Source organism: Lycium ferocissimum, chromosome 12 (genome assembly GCF_029784015.1).
Source record: "Lycium ferocissimum isolate CSIRO_LF1 chromosome 12, AGI_CSIRO_Lferr_CH_V1, whole genome shotgun sequence".
In the NCBI taxonomy this organism is placed as follows: Eukaryota; Viridiplantae; Streptophyta; class Magnoliopsida; order Solanales; family Solanaceae; genus Lycium; species Lycium ferocissimum.
The window spans coordinates 55,581,871-55,590,323 of NC_081353.1; positions in this window are offsets into that span (position 1 = coordinate 55,581,871).

The window sequence follows — 8,453 nt, forward strand, 5'->3', positions numbered from 1 at the left end:
GTTTCTACACCATTCCCAGCTACCCTAACATCCTTTTTTTCAGGTTTCCATCCATTTCTACACTTACAAAAAATAAAAAAACATGCAAAACAATTAATTCATCCCCCCTCATCATTTTCCCCAACACGGCCAATCACCACAATGCCCCTTTTCATTTTAACGATTTCTATCATAAAATTTCTTCCTTTTTTTAGCATACAAAACACATATAAACCACCCCAACACAAAAAACAAGTTTAAAAAACTCCCCTTTTCCCTTCTTAATTTTACAATTTTTCCTAAAGTGGAGATAGGAAAACGAACAATCTAACGCTTCCAACAACACTTCCACGTTAATGAGCACCCTTGAATTAGTAAGTTTTCTTGAAGAAATTATTTTCTTGATGGCTTGATTTTTGCCTTGAATTTTTAAGGAACTTGGCCAGAATAATAGCCTCTTTTGCTCCTCTAAGTTTTTCTTTTCTTGAATTTTCTAGAAATGATGAAGTATGGAACAAAGATGAATAAGTCATCTTTTTAATACCTTGTATAAGGTTCCATTTGGCCTTTGGCCCACATGCCACATGAGCCTAAGCCACGTGTCCCTATTTTCTCTCTCTTTTTTTTTTTTTTGTTTTCCATACTAATAATTCACTTTCCAATAATAGAACATTTTCCAAAAAATAGAATGGACTCCAAATGCTTCTTTAATATTTCCATGTGAATAAAGTCATACAATTTAAGCTTTTAAAACATACAAAGTCTCTACTTCCTATCTAGGAATGGTCTTGACCTTTAACTTGTCGTGGTTGACTCGGATTATCCCGAAGCGTACAAAATACGGGATATAACGCATCGTATACGAAAGTGTACGTATAACTGCGTATAAGCGAAAAGTTCCTCTAAGGGTGTATGATATGCATGCTTTCTTTCAAAAATCATATACATATATCATAATATATAACTGTTAGTGCTGTGGAACGTATGGCGCGATCCATAAATGTTAGTGTTGCGGAACGTGCAGTCCAATCCGTATATCATATCATCCCGCATCCGAGATAGCATCATAACATACCCACTGCAGTGGTGTGCACATCTACGTGCTGTAGCCGGCTGACTATAGCACTACTCGATGTGAGAAAATAGTTGTACATATGTATAAATGCATGAAAGACTCATGAAATATCATTCTAAACTCTAGAACTATAGACATGAACTATGTTTGAATATACATACGAAGCCAAAGACACGAGGATCTCTAGAGCATCTAAGAATAGGATTCTTTGGAACTTGATCGTTCATTTCTTTCGTTCGTATCATAATGATCATTCCAAAATGAAAGCAAGGAATAGCCTTAACATACTTCGATTATCTTTCCTCCAACCACAAGGAAACTACCATCTCGCACAAGCTTACTCTTAAACCAATATGAAGCAACCCGCCCTGCCCCGAGCATACATGAACCAAGCAACCACTTAAAATGGAATACACGTTACTGCAAGGTGCTGTTTTGTTTTTGCCCAACTTCTAATTCCTCAACAAGATAACAATGTTACTGCTCACTTCTTTCTCAAAATGAAGTGTCTAAAACATTGCTGCTCCCTATTCCTCTTAAAAACAAAGTGTAAAACGTTGTTGCTCACTTTTCCTATTAAAAACAAAGTGTAAAACGTTGCTGCTCACTTTTCCTATTAAAAACAAAGTGTAAAACGTTATTGCTCACTTTTCCTCTTCAAAATGAGTGTCTTATCTCATAGTAACTCTCATAGATGGAACGTGGGGACCACTAAAATAATACATTCATACAAGAGCAAATTATTCCAAGGCAGCCACAAACACATCCATGTATATGTCTATACATTAGTCACTGCTGTTATTTCATGTCATAACCCCACGTGTAAAGGTGTTTCCCATAGAGTTTATCCATTTAATATGTCACACCCCAACTTGATAGGGCGTGATGGGTACCGACCCTTACTTAGGCCGACGAACCCTGCCGACACTCGTTATACTCACAATCTTCTTGGACTCTTAAATCATGAAATGAGTGCATAATGAAAGCTTTTCAAAGAACAACACCTTTTTTGATCTTTTCTTAATTCAGAAGTAAAATCGGTAAACATATGAAATGCGCCATATATGCATAATGATACATCGAACTTCTGAGAGCCGCTTACAAGATCCCGACTTGTTACACTCCGTGACTCTACGTACGCAAGAGTCTCTAACATAACTCAAGATACCATAACATAGCTACTACGACTCGGCGGCACTGCGGAAGGAAATAGAGCTCGCCCGATCCAAAATGGAACACATACTTGCTAATATCCTCTGCTCAATGCTGTATACACATGCGTGGCATGAAACGCAGCCCCCGAAGAAAGGGGGTCAGTACGGAATATGTACTGAGCATGTAAAGCATGAAATATAGTATCATACTGAAATAAGGAGTATAGAAAATCATAAGGCTTGCCTCTGAAACATAAATCATGCGTATCAATATCATATCCGGACCATTATGGACCGAGGGACATAAAGTAATTAATCGTCAATAGCCACATATGCATGTATAACGTGTCCCGGCCCAGAGGGACTCGGTAAACAAAATCATCATATACGTATGTGTATAACATCTTTCACGACCCCTACAGTGAGGGACGCGGTGAATGAAGTCATCATATGCCATCACGGCGCCTCCCCCGTATCATCGTATCATCGCATATCATATAACGTGCCCCGACCCCTCTAGTGAAGGGACGCGGGAATATCATCATATACATATAACATGCCCCGGCCCTCTAGTGAGGGACGCGGTGAATAATGCGATGGAGTTGTGCACGAATACATGTCCCCGGCCGGGACGCGGAAAGAAGTAATAACGGCCCTCGCACGAGCAGAGTAGTGAGAAACCATATACACATAAATCATCTTTTAAGACTCGATAGATAAGTAGACAAGTCAACGCTCGAGTATCAAACGATAGTCATATCAAATTCGTTCCGAATGTCATTAGGGCTACGTTAAAGAGAGTCTTAGAGATCGTAGACATGTATCAAACCAATCCGAGCCCGCCCATGAAAGTTACGGGCATTAATCATTACAGAATCTTTTACGAACATATCATAGCAATCCGAGACCATATATGAAAGTTAGGGACATTATACGTTACAGAACACTTTAGGAATAAAAACTCTTTATGCATCGTTCATTATCCAAACATATAAAAGACTCGAGGGCAATAGCTCGACTAAATTAAGAGTGCGAATATCAAGAGTGAATAAGAATCGTAGACATGCTCGGATATTATGAGTAGAGTCACCCCAAGGCTCGTATCGTATCATATCTTACTTACATCTAAGACATGCCAAAAGAAAGAAAGGGTAAGCTTTACATACCTCGTACGTTCCTAAGCTAATCCGAACTTAAGTCTCGGCTTCTCAAGATCTACAACCACGTCATTAGATACCAAACATTAGCCATAGGCACTTAGGAATCTAATTCTAAGCTAGCACTTTATCTACAGAAATTTGGGCAGCATTTCCCCTATAAATTCAACAACCCCGAGAATTCAACTCGGCCAAGTCATCAACAACATTACCAACAATCATATTAGCAACATCAACAATCAATTCAAAATGCATTCTAACGTTAGTAACTCTTTTCTACATAATTCGACAACATTCCATTTACATTCAATCCAACTACATACATTCAAGCCAACATCAACGCTCACACATTCAAGTACTAATCCGAAACCATTCAAACAAGATTCAAGAACACCTCGAAGCAATACTCAGACAATATTCAAAACAACCCAACCAACATGCCACTCTACCCGAAACCTTCCAAACTCAATAAGAACAACAACAACACATTCCTTTTTTCTAAATTCATAAACTATTTCAACAATCCACACGTTAACAACTTTATTCTCATAAATACAAGAAACTATATTTGAATCACATTAGCTTCTAAAACAGCCCACAAATGATTACAGCTTCAACTTGAACCATTAAACCTTCATTTTCATCATAGAATCCATAACAACACAACCAAAAATATTAAATAAAACCAATTCACCATGCCTACCAAGGCAGCCCCTATACGGCTACAACATCAACACCATAATTTCATGAATTTTATTCATTTCCACATACTACAACATACACAAACCATCCATAACACATGTAAAAGGAAATTAATCCTTACCTTTTCCACTTCACTTCTCAACTTGGCTAGGGTTTGTAACTTGCAAAAATGGATGCTTTGCTTACTCCAAAAATTACCCCATGTTAATAAGGACCTTTCAATTTATTGAAATGCTAGAAGAAAATATTTTTTTGAACAAGATTTTTGGACCTCAATTCGGCTAGCTTATGGCCGAATGGTCTCTCTTTTCCTCTCCAAGTTTCTAGAGCTTGTAAAATGTGATGAACAAGTCTTGCCTTGTCAATATATATATATATATATATATATATATATATATATATATATATACAAATATAAGATGAACACATGCCCCTTTTATGGCTTGAAATAATTGTCAACCATGGGTGGGTGCCCACACACCCCACACGGCCACATGGCCATTTTCATGAAATATTATTTTGCAACTTCTAGCCCCTAAATTTCCCTAATATTTCCATCCAACAAAATTCATAAGCATTTGTGCATTAAACAAAATCGAAAAAAATAGCCTTGTCCTTAACTTGTCGCAACTAGCTTAAAATATTCCAACGTACAAAATACGGGATATAACATCCTTCCCCCCTTTAGAACATTCGCCCTCGAATGTTAACCTAGTCTCATAAGGTCTTATAAAGATCTCAGGGGGGGGGGGGAGGGTTTCCTTTATTACTATAACATGCAGTTTTATCTCCCAACTATATTTCTTCTTCATCTTCTCTTCAGCTTCCCAAGTCATCTTTTCCCTGTTATCGCTCTGCCACAATACCTTAACAGAAGCCGTGTCTTTAGTACGCAACCTTCTTACCTTACGAACAACGTAATATGGTCCAATATATTCCGGGTTAAGCTTTTCCTTCTTGTCGAATCTCATTACACTTTTCATGGGTGATATCTTCAAAAATACTTACTCGCCAATCTGGAACCCTAAGTGTCGATGTCGATTATTTGCATACGACTTCCGTCGACTCTGAGCTGTTAATAACCTTTCCCAAGCAAGTTTTTACTTTATCAATGGCTTGCTGAATCATATTTGGGCCGATTAACTTAGTTTTTCCAACATCAAACCAGCCAGTAGGTGGTCTGCACTTTCTGCCATAACGAGCCTCATGTATTTCTTCTCGACTCCTATAAAAGACCTTAGCTGTCACTCTACCTTTTGCTCTTAGTCTCTATCTTCGGAGCTGGTTATCAAGTAGCGATGAAGTCCTCTCCATATAATAACTTTACCTAGCTCGCTCTTCCCGCTTTAATCGTCAACCGGGTATAGTTACGAAAGAATTTGACGTATAATTTTACCCTCTTTTAGTAACCAGCTAGTTTACGATCACCTTGCTTAAATCGTCTTATAATCCCCCTTTACTCAACTAGCAACATTCTAGGCACATTATCTCGTGTCATCTCTTTATCTTTAATGCAAACCCTCTATTGTCCTTTGCTCGCATCTTTGCTCTCAACCTTCCTGTCACACATGATGTTGCAATCTTTACGCGAATATACGAAGGTGCTCAAATTAGCCCAAGAACTACCTTAGCGTGGCTTCACTAATTCTTATGTTCTACTTGTCCTCACCTCTCTTATCTTACAACCGGTATCGGGATAGGTCTTTGGTTCAACCATAGCCATGTCCTGTTTGTCCTCAGTACTAATCCCATCTCGGTAATTTAGCTTAACCCATCTTTACATCTTTCCTTAATGCACCCCAAAAATCTCGTAACCATATTGCTATTACTGAATCCAAACTTTTCTCACTAAGTATTTGCTTGGTCGCATCCCTAGCATATAGATATTCAGAGGTAACATAACTACCCTTGTACGATCTGTATAAAGTATATTCAATCTTAGTCACGATCTTTCCTTCTCCTGGTTCATGCTACTTCACATATCCCCTCTGTACTAACATTCACTGGTAGCCTATCTTGTCATACTCCTTTCCCTTCCTTTATTCACTCCTTTGATTTTCTCACTTCCTACTATAAAAGGTCTTCTATCTTTCTCCTTTGCTACTTATAGGTCGCAGTATCATTAGCGAATAACTCTATTGCCCACATCTTAGCCTCTAATCCAGCATAGTAGTGTTGTCTTTCATAATGTTTCTGTAAGTTACTCGTTAAGCATCCACTTTCCAATGCCATATCATTCACGGCCTTTGCAAATGATTTTCAACACTGTCTCAAATACCATTCTGGCTTCTACCCATTTATCGCTGGCTTTTAGGTCTTACTAACTTGTTTCAGCAAGGAATCTTACCTGTGGCCCAAGCATCCATACCACATATATTGTAGTGTCGATTGTCTCCATCTTACACTTGCATCTCTCGCACCCGCTTCCCCCCTTAAGGGTGTACTCTGGTATTAATCATACTATTACTTCTTTTAACTATACGCTCATCATAATTCATCCCTGCTTATCAATTCAGTCGGTACCTTAATATAACTCTCTATCAAGGTTTGCCAGCCTTTTTTAAATCATCTCTTAGTATCACAAGCCCTTTCCAATTTCTTTGTACTATATCGATATCGACCTCCTAATTATTATTATCCACAATTCAGCAATTAACTTCTTTCTCAATGTCAGCCGTACTCGTAGCTTAGTCAAATCTTATCATTACTATTGACACGACCCTTCAGGGCATATTACAAACCTATATCTCATTCTCTCTTTATTTCTAGGAAAATTTTGGCAGAGTTTCCTCTGTAATTGTTACTATCTCGAAACCTGCACGCAAGAAATACCAACAATGCCTCACGGAGAACATATGCACATATATATATATATATATATATATATATATATATATCATCTCATATCACGACACACAAGGCTCCAATATCAATACCGCATTTAAAAATGATGAACATACCTCGTATGCCCCGGCTCAAACCGCACTTTGTTACACTTTCTTATTTACTTTCTCTTTAAATCTTCAACTTGTATTTCAATCGTACTTCAATATCTTACCCGACATATATCTTTCATACCTTGGCTTACCTGCGTGCTCTGATACCAATTTGTCACACCCCAACTTGGTAGGGCTTGATGGGCACCCGACCCTTACTTAGGGCCGAGCGAACCCGCCGACTCTCGTTATACTCACAATCTTCTTTGGACTCTTAAATCATGAAATGAGTGCATAATGAAAAGCTTTTCAAAGAACAACACGCTTTCGTCTTTCTCGGTTCAAGTAAAATCGGTAAACATATGAAATGCAGAATATAATGCATAATGATACATCGGCTTACGAACCGCTTACAAGAGACTTGTTACATACGTGACTCTATCTGCAAAGTCTCTAACATGACTCAAGACACCATAACATAGCTACTCTGACTCGGCAGCACTCCGGAAGGAAATAGAGCTCGCCAATCCAGCTGGAACACCTTCGCTAATATCTCCCACTATCCGTATACACACACGTGGCACGAAACGCAGACCCCCGAAGAAAGGGGTCGGTCTGCACGGAATACGTGTCGAGCATGTAAAGCATGAAATATAGTAGACAGGAGCATACTGAAATAAGGAGTATAGAAAATCATAAGGCTTGCCTCTGAAACATAAATCATGCGTATCAATATCATATCCAGACCATTATGGTACTGAGGGACATAAGTAATTAATCATCATGTACATATGCATCTATAACGTGTCCCGAGCCTCAGCAGAGGGACTCGGTAAATAAAATCATCATATACATGTACATATAACGTGCCCCGCCCTCTCCCCAGTGAGGGACGCGGTGAATGAAGTCATCATATGCCATCCTCGGCCGCCTCCCCATATCATCATATCATCATCATATCATATAACGTGCCCCGGCCCCTCAGCGAGGGACGCGTGAATATCATCATATACATATAACGTGCCCGGCCCTCTAGTGAGGGACGCGGTGAATAATGGGGAAGGAGATGTGCACGAATACATGCCCCCCGTCCGGGACGCGAAGGAAAGAAGTAATAACAGCTCGCACGAGCAAAGTAGTGAGAAACCATATGCACATAAATCATCTTTTAAGACTCGATAGATAAGTAGACCAGTCAACGCTCGAGTATCAAACGATAGTCATATCAAATCCGTTCCGAATGTCATAAGGGCTACGTTAAAGAGAGTCTTAGAGATCGTAGACATGTATCAAACCAATCCGAGCCCGCCCATGAAAGTTACGGGCATTAATCATTACAGAATATTTTACGAACATATCATAGCAATCTGACACCATATATAAAAGTTAGGGACATTATACGTTACAGAACACTTTAGGAATAAAAACTCTTTATGCATCGTTCATTATC